Source organism: Pelophylax lessonae (genome assembly GCF_965119305.1).
Source record: "Pelophylax lessonae genome assembly, chromosome: 11".
Lineage (NCBI taxonomy): Eukaryota > Metazoa > Chordata > Amphibia > Anura > Ranidae > Pelophylax > Pelophylax lessonae.
This window is the reverse complement of record NC_138778.1, coordinates 138,142,018-138,160,562: the sequence shown is the minus strand read 5'-3', so window position 1 is coordinate 138,160,562 and position 18,545 is coordinate 138,142,018.

Below are 18,545 nucleotides of genomic sequence, written 5' to 3'. Positions count from 1 at the left end.
TCTGCATACATGTGAACACCGTTACCATCTCACTCCTGAGAGATGTAAATCCACCTTTGCCCCTTGTTATCCCCACCCTGCCCCTTGTTATCCCCACCCTGATAAATATGAGTCCAACATGGAGCTGGCATCTTCTATCTTGATATTTTCAGCTTGCCTATACAGACTAGAGTATAGGGGGAGGGAATCTTTTATTGGAACCACCAGGATATCTCAGGTTACCACCTTTACAACCTATTTGATGTTCTGCAAGGATTATGGCGATGTTGCTGTCATCCCTCTTCTTTTTTTTTTTTTTTAGTCAGAAAGAAGGTTTTATTAGGAAACAAAAAAACAGTACACAGTCAAATCACTTTGCGAACAGTATTATCTCACTTTTACAGACTTTATTTGTACAATAACGCTTTATAAAAGAATACATTCACAAGGATCAAAATGACTGTTCAGTGCTAGCTTATACTGCGGTCATCCCTCTTTCAACTAGATTGTGCCTAACATGTATGTCCTTTACATTTATGGCAGATGTATTTCTCTAATACTCTAACATCTGATTGAAACCTTTGATGACCAGTGCCAAAATCACATGTAACAATATACATTGGATTTCTGGTAGGTAAGGAGGGTACTCATGTCCATGGTTTATGTTGTCTGTTGGTAGGTAAGGAGGGTACTCATGTCCATGGTTTATGTTGTATGTTGGTAGGTAAGGAGGGTACTCATGTCCATGGTTTATGTTGTATGTTGGTAGGTAAGGAGGGTACTCATGTCCATGGTTTATGTTGTATGTTGGTAGGTAAGGAGGGTACTCATGTCCATGGTTTATGTTGTATGTTGGTAGGTAAGGAGGGTACTCATGTCCATGGTTTATGTTGTATGTGACTCTTTTCTGCCATGCGTTCAATGATGGACCCATAGATGTGAATGTGATCTTTTTGGGGAGATGTACTGATGTTTCTTTGTGTCTGGTCAGCTCTGATTTTACACTCAGGAGTACTATGCAGTGGGCCTGGCCTTTTGCCTTGAACATTTTGAGTGACATTCTGTTGGAAATATGGAGTGTTGTCATTTGTTTGTCCTGTGACTCTGCAATGTCTTTTCATATGCTTGTTTTCTACCATCAGCAGGCAGACCGCATCCCCCAGCAGCACCTCCCTCCAGATATTCAGACATTATCAGGTGTCAGGGGGATTGGTAACTTGCAGAGTGCTGTTAAAGGAAACTTTATTTAGATGGTATTCCCATTATGGGACTGTCGTGGAGTGGTATACCACCCCATTTTGCTGTGATAAACCAACGTGATTTGATGCCTCCGTGATACAATGCACCCCTGTGTGAAGACTTGTGTTTGGTGAATTTTTCTATACCGAATATAGGGATGTGGCACTACGAATCAGAGTGATCTAATGCTGAGAATGCCCACTTTTTATGTTTGGTGAATGAGTTTAGGGGGATGCCTTTGCATTTTCAAGGTGCATTTTGGGCTTTTGATAGGATATTCCTAGGGTCCGGGGTGCTCCAACAGGCAGGTTCCATCTCTATACCTCTGGGGACCCTTTATTTGTCCACTGCACTACCTTTTACCTTTGTTCTCTTCATTGCCAGTTATAAATGTTAATTCATTGTTCCTACGTGTGCATTAGACACTAGTGACATAGATAGTTTGAACCATCTGTTAGCAGGCTGATTTTACCCAAGTTGATCCATCCATCATCTTGCGTACAACCAGCATGTTTACATGCAATTTTTGCAAGCGGTTACTGCCACTAGAAATATTCACTGTGTGTTCCTGGCACTGACTGATCTCCTTGCCACTCGCCAGGAGAACACAATAGCTCCATAAGAGGAGTTCCCATATCAACACTGACTGTGTTGATGGGGTAGTTGAGCGATTTTATTTACTGCAACCTGTGGTTGCAGGAAAGAAATTTTCATCATTTTTGGCTTGCCTTAAATTAAATATTTCAGTAAAGTTGTATTGTGTTCAGTTGTCTTTTTTCTTTTATGTTCAGATATTGCCTAAGGTCATTTGTACCTATGATCCTGTACCCTAATCATGTAGGCTGTTTCCCGCTGAGCTCAAAAGCACCCTCACCCTAGGCCATCACCCACAGGGTAGTCCTTTTACATTTAGTGAAGTGGGAGAAGACTCCCACTTATCCCTTGTCCATGTTCCTTACCATTTATCCTCTGTTTGAACCCCTCCTTCCCTAAATTCCCACTGAACTTTAAGATTATTGCTGGCACTCTCGCCCCTTCATCTTGCTTTCCTTAACCTTTTTCCTTTTTTTTCTTTTTACCACACATTCAACTGGGCTTCAGCTCACGTTATTTGCCACTTTAGCCCCTTTCACACTAGTGCGACTTATCCCGCGATTTTGGACCGCAAAATCGCATGACAAGTCGTTCTCCAATATTTCCAATGAGTAACGTTCATGTCAGTGCGTTTTGAAGTCGCACCGACTTCAAAGTAGTCCCTGCACTACTTTGCTCCAACTTTCACGCGTTTTCATGTCCATAGACCTTAATGTAAACCCTCCAGAAAAGCATGCAAATCGCACATGAATAATACAGATGCGATTTCAGCACAACTTCTGTCCGTCTTTGTAGCTCAAAGCTAAACACAAGCAGCTTTTTGACCCTTGCCCCACCCAATCCTTTCGGCAGAGTAGCCCCTCCCAGTCACACTTTCCAAACACATATGACTTCCTTGCTGTCTCCCTCACAATGTGTGAAGACAGGCCAGAAAAAGAGACGTGCTGGACAATGAAATTATAATTAGACTTGTCTGTGAGCGCCCAGCCATATATTATTTGCGTGACCCCCATGTACAAGGACAAGATAAAGAAGGAAAGTGCATGGTTGCAAGTTGCAAGGCAATATTTTGAAGACTGGGATGCCTTATCACACCGTGAGCAGTCAGCAAACTGTAAGTTTGTGTTGTGTGTCATTCTAAACTTGGGCTACAATCATGTTAGCATTGTGTTGAAACATTAAGGACCAGAAGGATACCTGTTATGACCAGGCCTTTTTTATACCCCAATATTAAATTCATGTCTTTTTTACCCCTACAAATAGAGCCTTCTGTTGGTGTGATCACATCTAATGTGTTTTCTTTTTTCTGTTGGTGTGATCACTTCTAATGTTTTTTCTTTTTTTTTTGTGCAAAAAAAAACAGCAATAAAGTTTAACAAATATCAACTTTTATTAAAATAAAAACGTTAACAAATATCAACTTTGTCAGGCTTTAATACTCAACTTTGTCAGGCTTTAATACAAATCACATAGCAAGAAAACATATTCATATAAGAACGTTAGTAGAATATCTCCAGAAATAATACCAATGTCATATCTTTAGGGCCAAACAAGTAGAAATAATCATGCAATGGCATCCAGTTGCCATGGTAATTGTGCGAGAACAGTTCTGTGCATACTTTGTCAGATGTTGGCCAGTTGCTCCATCATTGGTGCCTCTGCTAGCACACCACTGTGCACCATCCATACTGTGTATCACAGAGTTTTCAAATAGATAACCATCGCGTTGTCGCACCAAATTATGCAGTACACAGGCTGCTTTGACTGCTGCTATGGCATTGTCCATGCTGAGATTAATGGGGGTGTGCATAAAGCGCCATTTATTAGCTAAAATACCAAAGGCACACTCAACAAACCTTCTGGCACGTGACAAACGGTAGTTAAAAACTCTCCGTTCCAAAGTTAGAGAGCGATTCGAATATGGTCTTAGTACATGTGTGCTTAATGCAAACGCCTCATCTCCAACAAATGTATAGGGTAAAGGAGGCCCACTTGTTCCTGGAAGTGGAGAGTCTGGGGGAAAATCAAGTTTATTCACCCTCAGCATCTGACCGAAAGAACAGTGGGAAAATACGCTTGCATCTGAACTGCTTCCATAAGATCCAATGTCAATATACTGAAAACAGTAGTTGGCATCAGCCACATCCAGTAGCACAAATGAAAAAAATTTCTTATAATTAAAATATTGTGTTCCGCTGCCAATAGGCTTAACAATGCGTATATGTTTGCCATCAATGGCACCAATGCAATGAGGGAAATTGCTTCGTTCAACACATTAGCTGTTTGCAGCCAATCTTCAGGAGTTGGTTTCTTCATCACTAGGTCCTTTACAACCTCCCACAGGGCTCTGCATGTTTCATGAATAATTCCACTTGCTGTAGATATCCCAATTAGAAATTCGTAATGTAAGCTTGATATTGTATGACCGGTTGCCAGGTATCTGAAATAAAAAAGGTAATAATGATGATATGTTTCATAATTTATAGGGATGATAATACAAACTCACTGGAGAAGTTAGAAAGACTGCTATAAACGCAATTTAAAGAAGATGAAAGAAGTACGAAGTGGGTCGGGAGGAAAGATCGTACACCCTTATTGCCATGCACAAGAGCTGGAGTTTCTCATTTCCAGGATGGGTTTAAGAGAGTAGGTTATTATATTTCATAATATTGTTTGATATATATATATGTATATGAACATAGATGTGCTTAAAAAAATCACCTTTTTCTAACCTTCGAACACAGGGTAGCTGGCAAGATAACCATTCGGAGGCGGAAGAATAAGAGGAGGCAGAAAATGAGAATAATACATCTGCAAATACATCCGCAGAATCTTAAAATTCTGGATAATCCAACCGCTCCTCAATCTAGGTCCTCAGTGACTGATCCACTGACAGATGAGGAGCCGGAACCTGGCCCCAGCACTATGCCTCCTGGAAGACGTTCCATAAGAGGAAGGAGGGGGGGGGGGGTAGAGCTGTTAAACCTATGGATAAAATTATGGATATGGTGTCTGAAATGTCACGAAAACTGGAAGAACACGCCAATGATGAGGTTGAATTTTCCACACTTCTAATGGGAATTTGTAAGAAGGTTAAGCCAGAAAAGCAATTTGCATTACGCTTGGCGCTCATGCAAACTGCTCAGTCTTTTGTGGATGATGAGTCAGCACATGGCACATCCCCTACGTGTGCACCCACACCACAAAATTACAATTACAATCCATACCCACCACCTCCCCCGCAACCTTATGTTCCACCAATAACCCATCGCTATTCAGATGATTACAGATACATGTAGCCCCCCTTTTTGTATCGTAATCCCTCAGTCCCTACAAATAGCGCAGCACATGAGCAACATGTTAGTGCTCAAGCACAACACTGCTTGCCACCTACTGATTCAGTATTGGCACCAACCTGCAACAGTGGTGCCCACAACACATATATGAATCTATGAGCAAGATTCTCAAACATTCATTCAGTTAGGCACAAAGGTACCGTGTAGTAGGGCCTATACCCTAAATGATATATAAAACAATTTTGGAAAGAAAAAAGGTGAGGCTTTGAAGGGCAATGGGAGGAGAAGGATCACAACAATACCAAGATATATAAAAGATATTTTCATTGTACAACTTTAAAAAGTACATGAGAAAAGGATGCACGTGAAGAAAAAAATGAATATAAAAACACGGAAATGTAGATAGGGTCACAATGTAGAAATACTTCCCAGGGAGAGCTGGTAGCCTGTATAGCTGGATGGTATATGGGTCTCAGATGGAGCATGGCATGGGGCTTGCTGGGGACCTTCATTGACCGTGCTCCATCTGAGACCCCTATACCATCCAGCTATACAGGCTATCAGCTCTCCCTGGGAAGTATTTATACATCGTGACCCTATCTACATATCCTTCTTTTTATATTCATTTTAATTTTTTTCTTCTTATGTGCATCCTTTGCTCATGTACTTTTGTACAATAAAAATATCTTTTTTATATATCTTGGTATTGTCGTGATCCTTCTCCTCCCATTGGCCTGCAAATCCCCACCTTTTTTCTTTACACAATTGAAATGTTGTAACTCTTTTTGGGCATGCTATCTCAGTAGCCAAAATTTATGTTTAATTCCTTGGCTGACGTTCAGCCACATGTTACATAGGGTTTATTGTTGGCCTTCAAGCAAGGCAAAAGTTATATTTTGTTGTTGGACACAGTAAAATTCCTATTATATTTTAATAGAAATTTGTAATTTCTGTTAAATTTTGTGTAATTCCTATTTTTGGAGAACTATCGATCCTTTTCGGGTCATATCTTGCACTTATAATAAAAACGTTCTTTGACAGATTATTTGTTTCCTTTTCTTTTATAATAAAAACGTTCTTTGACAGATTATTTGTTTCCTTTTCTTTTTATAATGTATCAGTCTGCTGCTTCATTCATATAATAGAGTGAGAGTCCTAACCAAACCTTACACATAACGCCAAAAGACCGGTAACAAACAATTTGTGAATGGCTTCTTCCTGTTCCAACATGACTGCGCATTAGTGCACAAACAAGGTCCATAAAGACATGGATGAGTGAGTTTGGGGTGGGGGGACGTGACTGGCCTGCACAGAGTCCTGACCTCAAACCAATGCACTTCTGGCAGAAAGGTGAAACATTCACATAGACACACTCCTAACCTTGTGGACAGCATTCCCAGCAGAGTTGAAGAATCCTGGGCCAAGGGTGAGAGTTGGTCAACTCAATATTGAACCCTACGGGAAGACTAGCCAGCCAAATATGAATGTGATGTTTTGTTTGAGCACTGTTTTTTTGCAAAGAGATTGGATCCTTATCTGTGCCTATCAGTATCCATCAGTGCAGTCTCATCATCACACATCTTTGCAGTAGAAACCTTACCTGTTCACAACTGGCCAAATTTTAGGTCCTACAACCATGACACTGAAAGGCAGGGTGTGATGATGATCTTACCTTAATGTAATCATCATTCTTTCCACTTGTAGGAAAAGAATTAGCCGCACATCCAGGGATTCCAATAGGTTTCAAATACCTTTTATTTCCAAAAAGTTGCAAGTGATGACACCAAAGACACCAGCATGAAGTCTTGTAGACGCGTTTCACACATACATCTTGTGCTTTATCATTCATCATTCTTTCCACAGGTGGAATACTTCTTCAGAAACTAGTATTCTGTCGTTCAAGATGGCTAGACACTAAACTGAGTAACTCGTCAAAACTGAACATTAAGACACATAGGTGACCATTAGCAACATTCAACATTTGAGAAACTAGTAAAGAGAACATGGACACATATGTTCTCACCTTTTAATAGACATGCGTGTATAATTAAAAAATGTATCTTCATGTGCACGAAGATCATTATAAAGGACCCAGAATTTGTGCAATGACAGGATGGACCCAATATCGGCTCCTTCTGTGCCTCCGCTTCTCCTTCTCTCCTCTCCTTTTAATGCACTATTGCTGCTGCAGCAGCAAGGACAACTGCTGTAGCAATATATTGAGTAGCAAACATTGTCACACACCACAACACAACAACCAGGAAGCAAACAGGAAGAAAAGAATATGGCAGGAAAAGGAATTGTGTCATAACAGGTTGTTTTTCATTGGTTCCTGCTAAAGTTGCACTAAAGTCAGAATGACCACAAATCGCATTAAAATTGCGGTAAAATCTCGTCTACAAATCGCGGCAAAATCGCGCGACTTTTCAGTCGCTCTAGTGTGAAAGGGGCCTTTAGGTTGGAATTTAAAATCAAATATGAATCATTTTGGTAAATTCTTCAGACTCTGTGTGAAAGCAATGACTTCACTTGAAAATAGGGGAGGTGAGAATCAGAGAAAGGTGTTGACAAGCCTATTGACCCAAAAGGTTATCTGCAAAGTTTTGTGAGGCAAGAATTTTTATCACCGTAACATGTCACTTCAGAGATATAGGAATGCTATTGTTGAGTCAAATTGCACGATCAAGAACATTCACACTTGTTATCATGCTACCTGACAGTGGGGATGGAAAGTTTGGGCACCCCAGGTAAAAATTTGTATTAATTTGCATAAAGAAGCCAAGAAAAGATGGAAAAATCTCCAAAAGGCATCAAATTACAGATTAGACATTCTTATAATATGTCAACAAAAGTTAGATTTTATTTCCATCATTTACACTTTCAAAATTACACAGAAAACAAAAAAATGGCGTCTGCAAAAGTTTGGGCACCCTGCAGAGTTAATATCTTGTACTGCCCCCTTTGGCAAGTATCACAGCTTGTAAACACTTTTTGTAGCCAGCCAAGAGTCTTTCAATTCTTGTTTTGTAAAGAAGAATGGGCAAAGATACCTCAAAGTCTTCCAGTTCTTTGAGATTTCTGGGCTGTCTGTCACGCACTGCTGTTTTAATGTCTATCCATAGATTTTCAATTATGTTGAGGTCAGGAGATTGTGAAGGCCATGGCAAAACCTTCAGTTTATGCCTCTTGATGTAATCCCCCTGTGGATTTCAAGGTGTGTTTAGGATCATTATCCATTTGTAGAAGCCATCCTCTCTTTAACTTCAGCTTTTTCACAGATGGCATCAAGTTACCATCCAAAATTTGCTCAAATTTTATTGAATCCATTTTTCCTTCTACTCGTGAGATGTTCCCTGTGCCACTGGCTGCAATACAACCCCAAAGCATGATTGGAGGTTCTTTTCATTAAATTCTGTGCCCCTTCTTCTCCAAACGTACCTTTGCTCATTCCGGCCAAAAAGTTAAATTTTAACCTCATTGGTCCACATAACTTGTTTCCAAAATGCATCAGGCTTGTCTATATGTTCATTTGCAAAGTTCAAACGCTTATTTTTGTGGTGAGGATGTAGAAGAGGTTTTCTTCTGATGACTCTTCCATGAAGACCATATTTGTACAAGTATCTCTTTATAGTGGAATAGTGTACCACAACTCCAGTGTCTGCCAGATCTTTCTGGAGGGATCGTGCAGTCAAACGTGGGTTTTGAATTGTTTTTCTCACAATCCTGCAAGCTGTTCTGTCTGATATTTTTCTTGGTCTTCCAGATCTTGCTTTAACTTCCACTGTTCCTGATGACTGCCATTCCGAACACAGGATATTGACATCTGAAAACGCTTTGCTATCTTCTTGTAGCCTTCTCCAGCTTTGTGAGCGTCAACTATTTTCAGTTTCAGTTTTCTAGACAACTGCTTAGAAGATCCCATGGTGCTGATTGTTGGGGCAAGGTCAGATGAGTCTGGGCATTTAAAACCTTTGAGATTGACATTGCCTGGTCTTCCTAGACGATGATTGAGAACAATCCATGACACTGGCAGTTCTCAGCCTTGCAAAGGGAGCAGTGCATGCTATAAATTCTGCAGGGTGCCCAAACTTTTGCAGACACCATTTTTTTGTTTTCTGTAATTTTGAAAGTGTTAATGATAGAAGTAAAATCTAACTTTTGTTGACATATTATAAGAATGTCTAATCTGTAATTTGATGCCTTTTGGAGTTTTTTCCATCTTTCCTTGGCTTCTTTATGCACATTAATACAAATTTTTACCTGGGGTGCCCAAACGTTCGATCCCCACTGTACCATATTTCTCGCAGGCCATGCTCCTGTATCTCTTGAGTTGGACGTTACTAACCATCCCAGAAAGTCATGGAACTGGTGTCTTAATGATTTGCTCCTCCAGGATCCTGTAAGTTGAGGATCAGGAGGATATATTAAACATGACTCTCTAGGACTAAACTCGGACATTCCAAATATAAAAAAACAATGGGGGATGTCCATAAATTGGAGTGTAACCATAAGCAATCATTAGCCCAATCCATTCTTGATAAATTAACCATGTTGCGGAAAAGCTTTCAATAGCTTGTTTTATATAGGGCCAAAGCGCAACATACAAAATGTAAGAGGTACTACAAGGAGCATGGTAACAAGTGTGGTAAAGTGACTAAACGATGGATGGGAAAAAAAGCTTACCTCACAAGATATTGAGGAAAACTGTTGAGTATAATATATAACTTACTAACCCTTTTTTCTGACTCTTAACACCACCCTCAGGCTCAGGCATTAGATCACATGTTCTAAACCGTTTTGGACATTTGTTGGAGAAATGGTTCTGGTACTGTCCTATTATCAAGTCCTTTTGAAAGCCAGTAAGGAAAATAATTTAGTGATCTTCCCTTTCCAAGTGACCCCGTCTTCTTTCTTTATCAATAATACTCATGTAAGCAAAACCTATGTAAAGTCAATATTTTAATTACTTGAAGCGACCAAGAGTTTTACCCAAGATTTGTGGCAACAACCTTATCCTCCTTCCATTGCTGTGTGGTTAACAAAAATAATCAACCTCTCCTATAGCAAAGGTTAAAAAGAACATTTTTAATACCTGTGCTTCTTTTGGTGAAAATTCTGTACTGCCCCAGAATATAAATTGCATCTGTAAGACATTATCCAATATTACTTGATATCCCTTATTGGGCCTGGTCCTACATGCGAATTGTAGTCTGGCAGAGGAGATCTAACCTCCAGATGTGTGGACCATCTTTTTCCCTTGCATTCCTTGCTCTTTTTTTCTCTCTCCTACCTCCCCCTACATTTACATTGTTCACCTCCTCCCACGTAGGGTTACACCTTGCGCCTTGCTTCCTCCCTTAGGGTGTTTATTAAAAAAATATATATATATACAGTGCCTTGCGAAAGTATTCCGCCCCCTTGTACTTTGCGACCTTTTGCCACATTTCAGGCTTCAAACATAAAGATATAAAACTGTAATTTTTTGTGAAGAATCAACAACAAGTGGGACACAATCATGAAGTGGAACAAAATTTATTGGATATTTCAAACTTTTTTTAACAAATAAAAAACTGAAAAATTGGGCGTGCAAAATTATTCAGCCCCCTTAAGTTTATACTTTGTAGCGCCACCTTTTGCTGCGATTACAGCTGTAAGTCACTTGGGGTATGTCTCTATCAGTTTTGCACATCGAGAGACTGAAATTTTTGCCCATTACTCCTTGCAAAACAGCTTGAGCTCAGTGAGGTTGGATGGAGAGCATTTGTGAACAGCAGTTTTCAGTTCTTTCCACAGATTCTCGATTGGATTCAGGTCTGGACTTTGACTTGGCCATTCTAACACCTGGATGTTTATTTGTGAACCATTCCATTGTAGATTTTGCTTTAGGTTTTGGATCATTGTCTTGTTGGAAGACAAATCTCCATCCCAGTCTCAGGTCTTTTGCAGACTCCATCAGGTTTTCTTCCAGAATGGTCCTGTATTTGGCTCCATCCATCTTCCCATCAATTTTAACCATCTTCCCTGTCCCTGCTGAAGAAAAGCAGGCCCAAACCATGATGCTGCCACCACCATGTTTGACAGTGGGGATGGTGTGTTCAGGGTGATGAGCTGTGCTGCTTTTACGCCAAATATAACGTTTTGCATTGCTGCAAAAAAGTTTGATTTTGTTTTTATCTGACCAGAGCACCTTCTTCCACATGTTTGGGGTGTCTCCGAGGTGGTTTGTGGCAAACTTTAAACACTTTTTATGGATATCTTTAAGAAATGGCTTTCTTCTTGCCACACTTCCATAAAGGCCAGATTTGTGCAGTATACGACTGATTGTTGTCCTATGGACAGAGTCTCCCACCTCAGCTGTAGATCTCTGCAGTTCATCCAGAGTGATCATGGGCCTCTTGGCTGCATCTCTGATCAGTCTTCTCCTTGTATGAGCTGAAAGTTTGAGGGACGGCCAGGTCTTCGTAGATTTGCAGTGGTCTGATACTCCTTCCATTTCAATATTATCGCTTGCACAGTGCTCCTTGGGATGTTTAAAGCTTGGGAAATATTTTTGTATCCAAATCCGGCTTTAAACTTCTCCACAATAGTATCTCGAACCTGCCTGGTGTGTTCCTTGTTCTTCATGATGCTCTCTGCGCTTTAAACGGACCTCTGAGACTATCACAGTGCAGGTGCATTTATACAGAGACTTGATTACACACAGGTGGATTCTATTTATCATCATTAGTCATTTAGGTCAACATTGGATCATTCAGAGATCCTCACTGAACTTCTGGAGAGAGTTTGCTGCACTGAAAGTAAAGGGTTGAATAATTTTGCAAGCCCAATTTTTCAGTTTTTTATTTATTAACAAAGTTTGAAATATCCAATAAATTTCGTTCCACTTCATGATTGTGTCCCAATTGTTGTTGATTCTTCACAAAAAATTACAGTTTTATATCTTTATGTTTGAAGCCTGAAATGTGGTAAAAGGTTGCAAAGTTCAAGGGGGCTGAATACTTTCGCAAGGCACTGTGTATGTATTATATATATATATATATATATATATATATATATATATATGTTAGGTACCTGTTAGGTAAAGTCCGAAGTGGAGTTTGAGTGCTGAGGATTCAGGCGAAAACGTAGTCGGAGATCAGACCGGCAACAGATCGGGCAAAGCGGTATCCAAACGTAATCCAAAGAATGGTCAGGCAGGCAGAAGTCATACATAAGCTGGCGGTGAAGTACAGATTCGGCAGGTTGAAGAGGGGTCAAGAATACAAAGAGCAAGCAGCACACCCAGGAACATATTCCAAACAAACGGGCATTGAGGAACAGGAAGTGCTGCTTTTTGAAGGCTGAGTAAATTGTACATAGTTTGCAGCTGGCAGCAGGTGGAGCTAGTGAGTCCAAGAGTAAAGCATTAGGCTGGAAAATCGCTGCGAAAACTCCAGAGCTTCTTTGTGGCACAACAGATAAGGCTGCAAGCTATGAAACAGGGAACCTCCCGGTTCAAGGACACCTAGGTACATGACAGGACCCCCTCTCCAATGGACCCCTCCAGGGGCCTAGCAAGGCTTAGCAGGAAAAGAGGCATGAAAGTCTCGGATGAGAGCAGGGGCATGCAAATCTTTAGCTGGAGCCCAGGAACGGTCTGTGATGGGGTATCCTTTCCAATGAACCAGATATTGTAGGCCACGACCCCGTCTTCTCGAATCCAGAATCTTAGAGACTTCATACTCATGATGTCCATCAACAAGAACAGGAGGAGGTAGTTGTTGAGTTCTGGAGTAACAAGGGCAATTTCAACCGATAGGAGACTCGTCCGACTCTAGCAATTACTCTAAAAGGACCAATGAATCGAGGGCCCAATTCGGTAGAGGGTTGCTTCAGTCTTACGTATTTGGTATACAGCCAAACTCTGTCCTCCACCGCATATGGAGGTATATGGCGTCGTCGTCTGTTGGAGAAACATTCATATCTGCCTGCTGACTTCCGTAGCAATAAGCAAATCTTTTTCCAGTGTAGCAAGATATTCTTCATCCGTTGATCTGCTACTGGTACACTGGATGAAGACTGAAGTAATGAAAAGGTCTGAGAGTGATATCCCAGGGCTGCGTAGAATGGTGTGGTATGTAGGGCACTGTGCCAACGAGAGTAATGGCAAATTCAGCGAAGGGCAAATACTTAGACCAATTGGAGTGTAACGAGTTGATGTAATGCCGAAGATAGGTTTCAAGGGTCTGGTTCATGCGTTCGGTTTGACCATCTGCTTGCGGGTGATGTGAGGTCAAGAGTTAGAGCGTTACTCCCAGTTTCTTACAAAACGCTCTCCAGAATCGGGAAATGATCCGCGGTCTGAGACGATATTGGTAGGTATACCATGATGTTTCACAACATGAGAAAGGAAGAGGGTAGACAGAGCTTCCGCTGTAGGTAATCCAGATAGTGGTACAAAATTAGACATTTTTGAAAAGCGATCCACTATGACCCATATAGCAGTCATGCCATCAGTTTTGGGTAATTCTGTAATGAAGTCCATAGTTAAACGGGTCCAAGGTTGGCGAGGTGCAGGAAGCGGTTGTAATAGCCCAGCAGGCAATGTGCGAGGTACTTTATTAGCAGCACAAGTTGGACAGGCAGCCACACAGTCTGTAACAGGGGTAATGAGGCCACCAAACATGACGCTGCAAGGTCTTAAGAGTGATTGTGACACCAGGATGACCAGATAACACTCCATCATGTGCCCAGAGGAGTGCTGGTTTCCTGAGGCTGGGGGCTACAAACAGGCGACCTGGTGGTACTTTCAGCCCTTGAGGAACTCTGGAGTTTCCTATAATTGTTGGGAAAGAGCTGCAGAGATCTGTGCGACAATCTTGTGAGGTGGAATTATATATTGTTCGGTAGGTTGATCTTCTTTAGAAGTAACAAACTGTCTGGAAAGAGCATCTGCCTTCCTGTTCTTATGCCCAGGGACATAGGAAAGGACAAAATTAAAATGGGAGAAGAATAGAACCCATCGAGCTTGACGTGAATTCAAACGTTTAGCAGTCTGAAGATACAGCAGGTTTTTATGGTCGGTCAGGATAGAAAAAGGCTTTAGAGCCCCTTCCAGAAGATGTCGCCATTCAGTTAATGCAAGTTTTATAGCAAGTAGTTCTCGATTCCCAACATCCTAATTCATCTCCGCTGGAGAAAACTTTTTTAGAAAAAAATGCCACTGGATGAATCTTACTGGTCTTAGGTTGTCTCTGGGACAGCACGGCACCTGCTCCTACCTCAGAGGCATCCACCTCAACAATGTATTGGAGATCAGGGTTTGGATGCTGAAGAATTGGAGCCTTGCTGAACATACCCTTTAAAAGTTGGAAAGCTGATTCTGCTTCAGAGGGGCACAGTTTGCAATTGGTGCCTTTCCTAGTCATAGCCATAAGGGGGGCAGCTATGGAGGCAAAACCCTTGATGAAACATCTGTAGTAATTTGCAAACCCCAGAAAGCTTTGGAGCTCCTTCAAAGTGGTCGGTGGGGGCCATTGCAAGACAGCAGAGAGTTTCTGTGGGTCCATTTGGAAACCAACACTATTTATGATGTATCCAAGAAAAGATATCTGGTTTTGATGGAAACTGCATTTCTCAATCTTTGCATAAAGGTGGTTTTCTCTCAGCCGCTGTAATACTTGCCTTACACGTGAGCGGTGCTCAAGGTGAGTCTTGGAAAAAATTAAGATATCATCCAGGTAGATTATGACAAAACGGTTACTGAAGTCATGAAAAATGTCATTCATGAAACGTTGGAACACAGCAGGAGCGTTACAGAGTCCAAATGGCATAACCAGATACTCATAGTGTCCGTTGCGGGTGTTGAAAGCTGTCTTCCACTCGTCTCCCTCTCTAATTCGAACCAGATTATAAGCCCCTCTGAGGTCAAGTTTGGTGAAGAGAATGGCTCCCTTAAGCACATAAAATAACTCTAGAATAAGAGGCAACGGGTAGGAGTCCTTTACAGTGATCCGATTTAACCCTCGATAGTCTATGCATGGTCGAAGACCCCCATCCTTCTTTTCGACAAAGAAGAAACCTGCCCCTACTGGAGAAGAGGGTCAAATAAAACCTCTTTCCAAGTTGTCCTTGAAATATTCCTCCATGGACTTTTGTTCAGGCAGAGACAGGGGATAGGTCCTTCCTTTGGGAAGAGGTGCTCCAGGGATCAGATTAATCGCACAGTCAAAAGAGCGATGTGGAGGTAAAACCTCTGCCTTTTCCTTGCAAAACACGTCTGCAAATTCATGGTATTCATGAGGCAAGGTAGGGGGATGGCCGCGGAAGCCAACAGACAACCAGAAAGTCTTGTGGGTCGAGATAAACAGTTCAAATAACAGGAAGACCCCCAAGAGGTTAATTCTCCCTTTACCCAATCATAGGAAGGGTTGTGTTGTTGTAACCAAGGGTAGCCAAGGATAACAGGCAGAAGTGGGGAATCAATAAGAGACAGAATGATTTCCTCTTTATGGAGTGCGCCTACCTGAAGGGTGATGGGAGATGGCCTTGTCAAGTTTGAGACCACCACTAACGGCTGTCCATTCAGGGTGGTAATGTTCGGGGGTCTAGACTTTGGAACAAATGGGATGTTATTTTCTTTAGCAAAATTGTAATCCAAGAATATACCAGCGGCTCCCGAATCTACAAAAGCCTCACAGGAGACAAGTTTAGAGGCTAAGTGGAAAGTTGAGGGTACAGTAGTCTTGGTTTTGTAGGAAGTACTTGTAAGGTCTAACCCAGCTCCTCCAACACTGGTTAGACCCTGCCTTTTACTGGACGGCTGGACAACCAGATAGCAAATGTCGTTTAAGTCCACAGTATAAGCATAAGCCCAATGCACGCCTCTTCTGTCTCTCCGATTCTGAGAGGTGGAGATGGCTGACTTCCATGGGTTCCACAGGACACTTGGATTCAACAGAAATTTCAGGTTAAGGCTGAGGTGGTGCTTGGAAGTTAGAACTCATAAGCTTCCAAGGCCAGTATATCGCTTGGCCCCTGAGTCTCTCCTGGCACCTTTCATGATACCGGAGATCCAGACGAACACACAACTCTATGAATTTTTCAAGATCTTCTGGGGAGTCCTTATAGACCAATTCATCCTTAATGCGATAGACCAATTCATCCTTAATGCAATCTGTAAGACCTTTATGGAAAGCTGCACGTAATGCCCCTGAGTCCCATTTGGTCTCAGCCGCCAGGGTACGGAACTCAATAGCATACTGTGCCAGAGTCCTGTTACCTTGTTGTATGTCCAAAAGTGAGCACTCGGCTGCAGAAGCTCTATCCAACTTGTCAAATACAGTCTGAAGAGAAGCCAGAAATCTATCAGCATCTTGCAGCACAGGATCATTGCGTTCCAGGTAAGGAGAGACCCATTTTAACAATGAAATTACAAATGTCACTTTGGCAGAAGAAGTACTGAAAGCCCCAGGGTTGTTGCGGAAGTGCAAATGACAAACATTTAAAAAACCTCTGCAGTCCTCGGTGTCACCGCCAAACTTTTCAGGTAAGGGAAGTTTGAGGGGCACAGAAGAGGTGGGTTGGATTGGAGCAGGAGTCTGGATAGATACAGAGGAGCCAGGCAAACAGGATTTTAGCATAGCACAAAGTTCATCTAGCTTAGCATCCAGAGAAGAAATATGCTGTTCATGAGCTACAATCAATTGTCCCCGATGTGTAAGCGCCTTTACAATCTCAGCAGTGTCCAATGACATTATGGCCAATTTGTTATGTTAGGTACCTGTTAGCACTCAAACTCCACTTCGGACTTTACCTGAGGATTCAGGCGAAAACGTAGTCGGAGATCAGGCCAGGAACAGATCGGCCAAAGCGGTATCCAAACGTAATCCAAAGAATAGTCACGCAGGCAGAAGTCATACACAAGCTGGCGGTGAAGTACAGATTCGGCAGGCTGAAGAGGGGTCAAGGATACAGGCAAAAGTTCAGACACAAAAGTCTATCAAAGAGCAAGCAGCACACCCAGGAACATATTCCAAACAAACGTGCATTGTGGAACAGGAAGTGCTGCTTTTTGAAGGCTGAGTAAATTGTACATAGTTTGCAGCTGGCAGCAGATGGAGCTAGTGAGTCCAAAAGTAAAGCATCAGGCTGGAAAATCACTACAAACACTCCAGAGCTTCTTTGTGGCACAACAGATAAGGCTGCAAGCTATGAAACAGGGAACCTCCCAGTTCAAGGACACCCAGGGTACATGACATATATATATATATATATATATACTTGATTTAGATGGTACATAGAACCTTTGCATTTCTTGTTTTCCTATTTGGTGGACTAGCAAATACATGTTTTTATGCACTATGATTTATAACTTGTCTGAAAACTGTTATCTTTTAATTTGTCTAACTTATCCAGTGAATGCTGTATACATTTGCTTATTAAAAAAATTAAAATAATACCTGGAGTTCTCATCTAATGTGCATATTTCTGTTTTGCATATTTCTGTTTTTTTAGTTAACTTTAAACAATTAATTTGGCTTAATTGACATTTTTGTTAATGGAAATGGAAATCAGCCAAATCGCCCTGGGTTCATTTGAAACAGTTTTGTCAAACTTCCAAAGAGTTCAGATGCCAAATTTAACCCACAAATCTTGAGCAGACATGCATGACAACCTATTATCTACGAATCTTGAGCAGTCAGGCATGACAACCTATTATCTACGAATCTTGAGCAGTCAGGCATGACAACCTATTATCTACTATCTCGTTCAGTTAATTTTTGAAAATAAAAAAATAAACTGATTGGTTGCTATCCACAACTGCTTCATATTCTGCTTACTCCTGTATTGATAAATTCTCAATCTGAGCTGAATTGTCAAATTAGAAATACCCATTTTAAAAGAGCTAATAGGTAAAGGGTTGTCCAAAACAAATACTATGGTGTGTCAGTATTGCCATGGAGAACTTGTAGCAATGCAGAATTTAAAAAAATAAATAAAATACATTGGTCCATTGAGTTTTTTTTTTTTTTTTTAATGCACCTACATTTACATTTTTTTTAATTGCCAGCAAATTACATTTCCCTCCTGACATCAAGAGTCCGCTAAAATACATAGCAGACTCTATGTATTTTAGAAGACCTTTGGAGGGGTGCCTCATTTTTTCTTTTCTTTAAAAATTGACTTTTGAAATGTAATTTGTTTGCAATTGAAACTTACAGTATGTTTTTCCTTTGGATATATAATTTTTGCTGTAGCCCATCCTACAGCAAGAATGAACAAAGTGCATGGAGTGCCCCAAAATTACATACCAAACACTGAGTCTGGCTATGATGTTAAAGGGGGATCTACACATCAAAAAAAAGCACGAGGTTCCCCTAAAATTCAATACCAGCCCTTTAATCCGAGCATGCAGTCAAGTTGGCTAGAAAAGAGGTTGACACGCATGCACCCTAC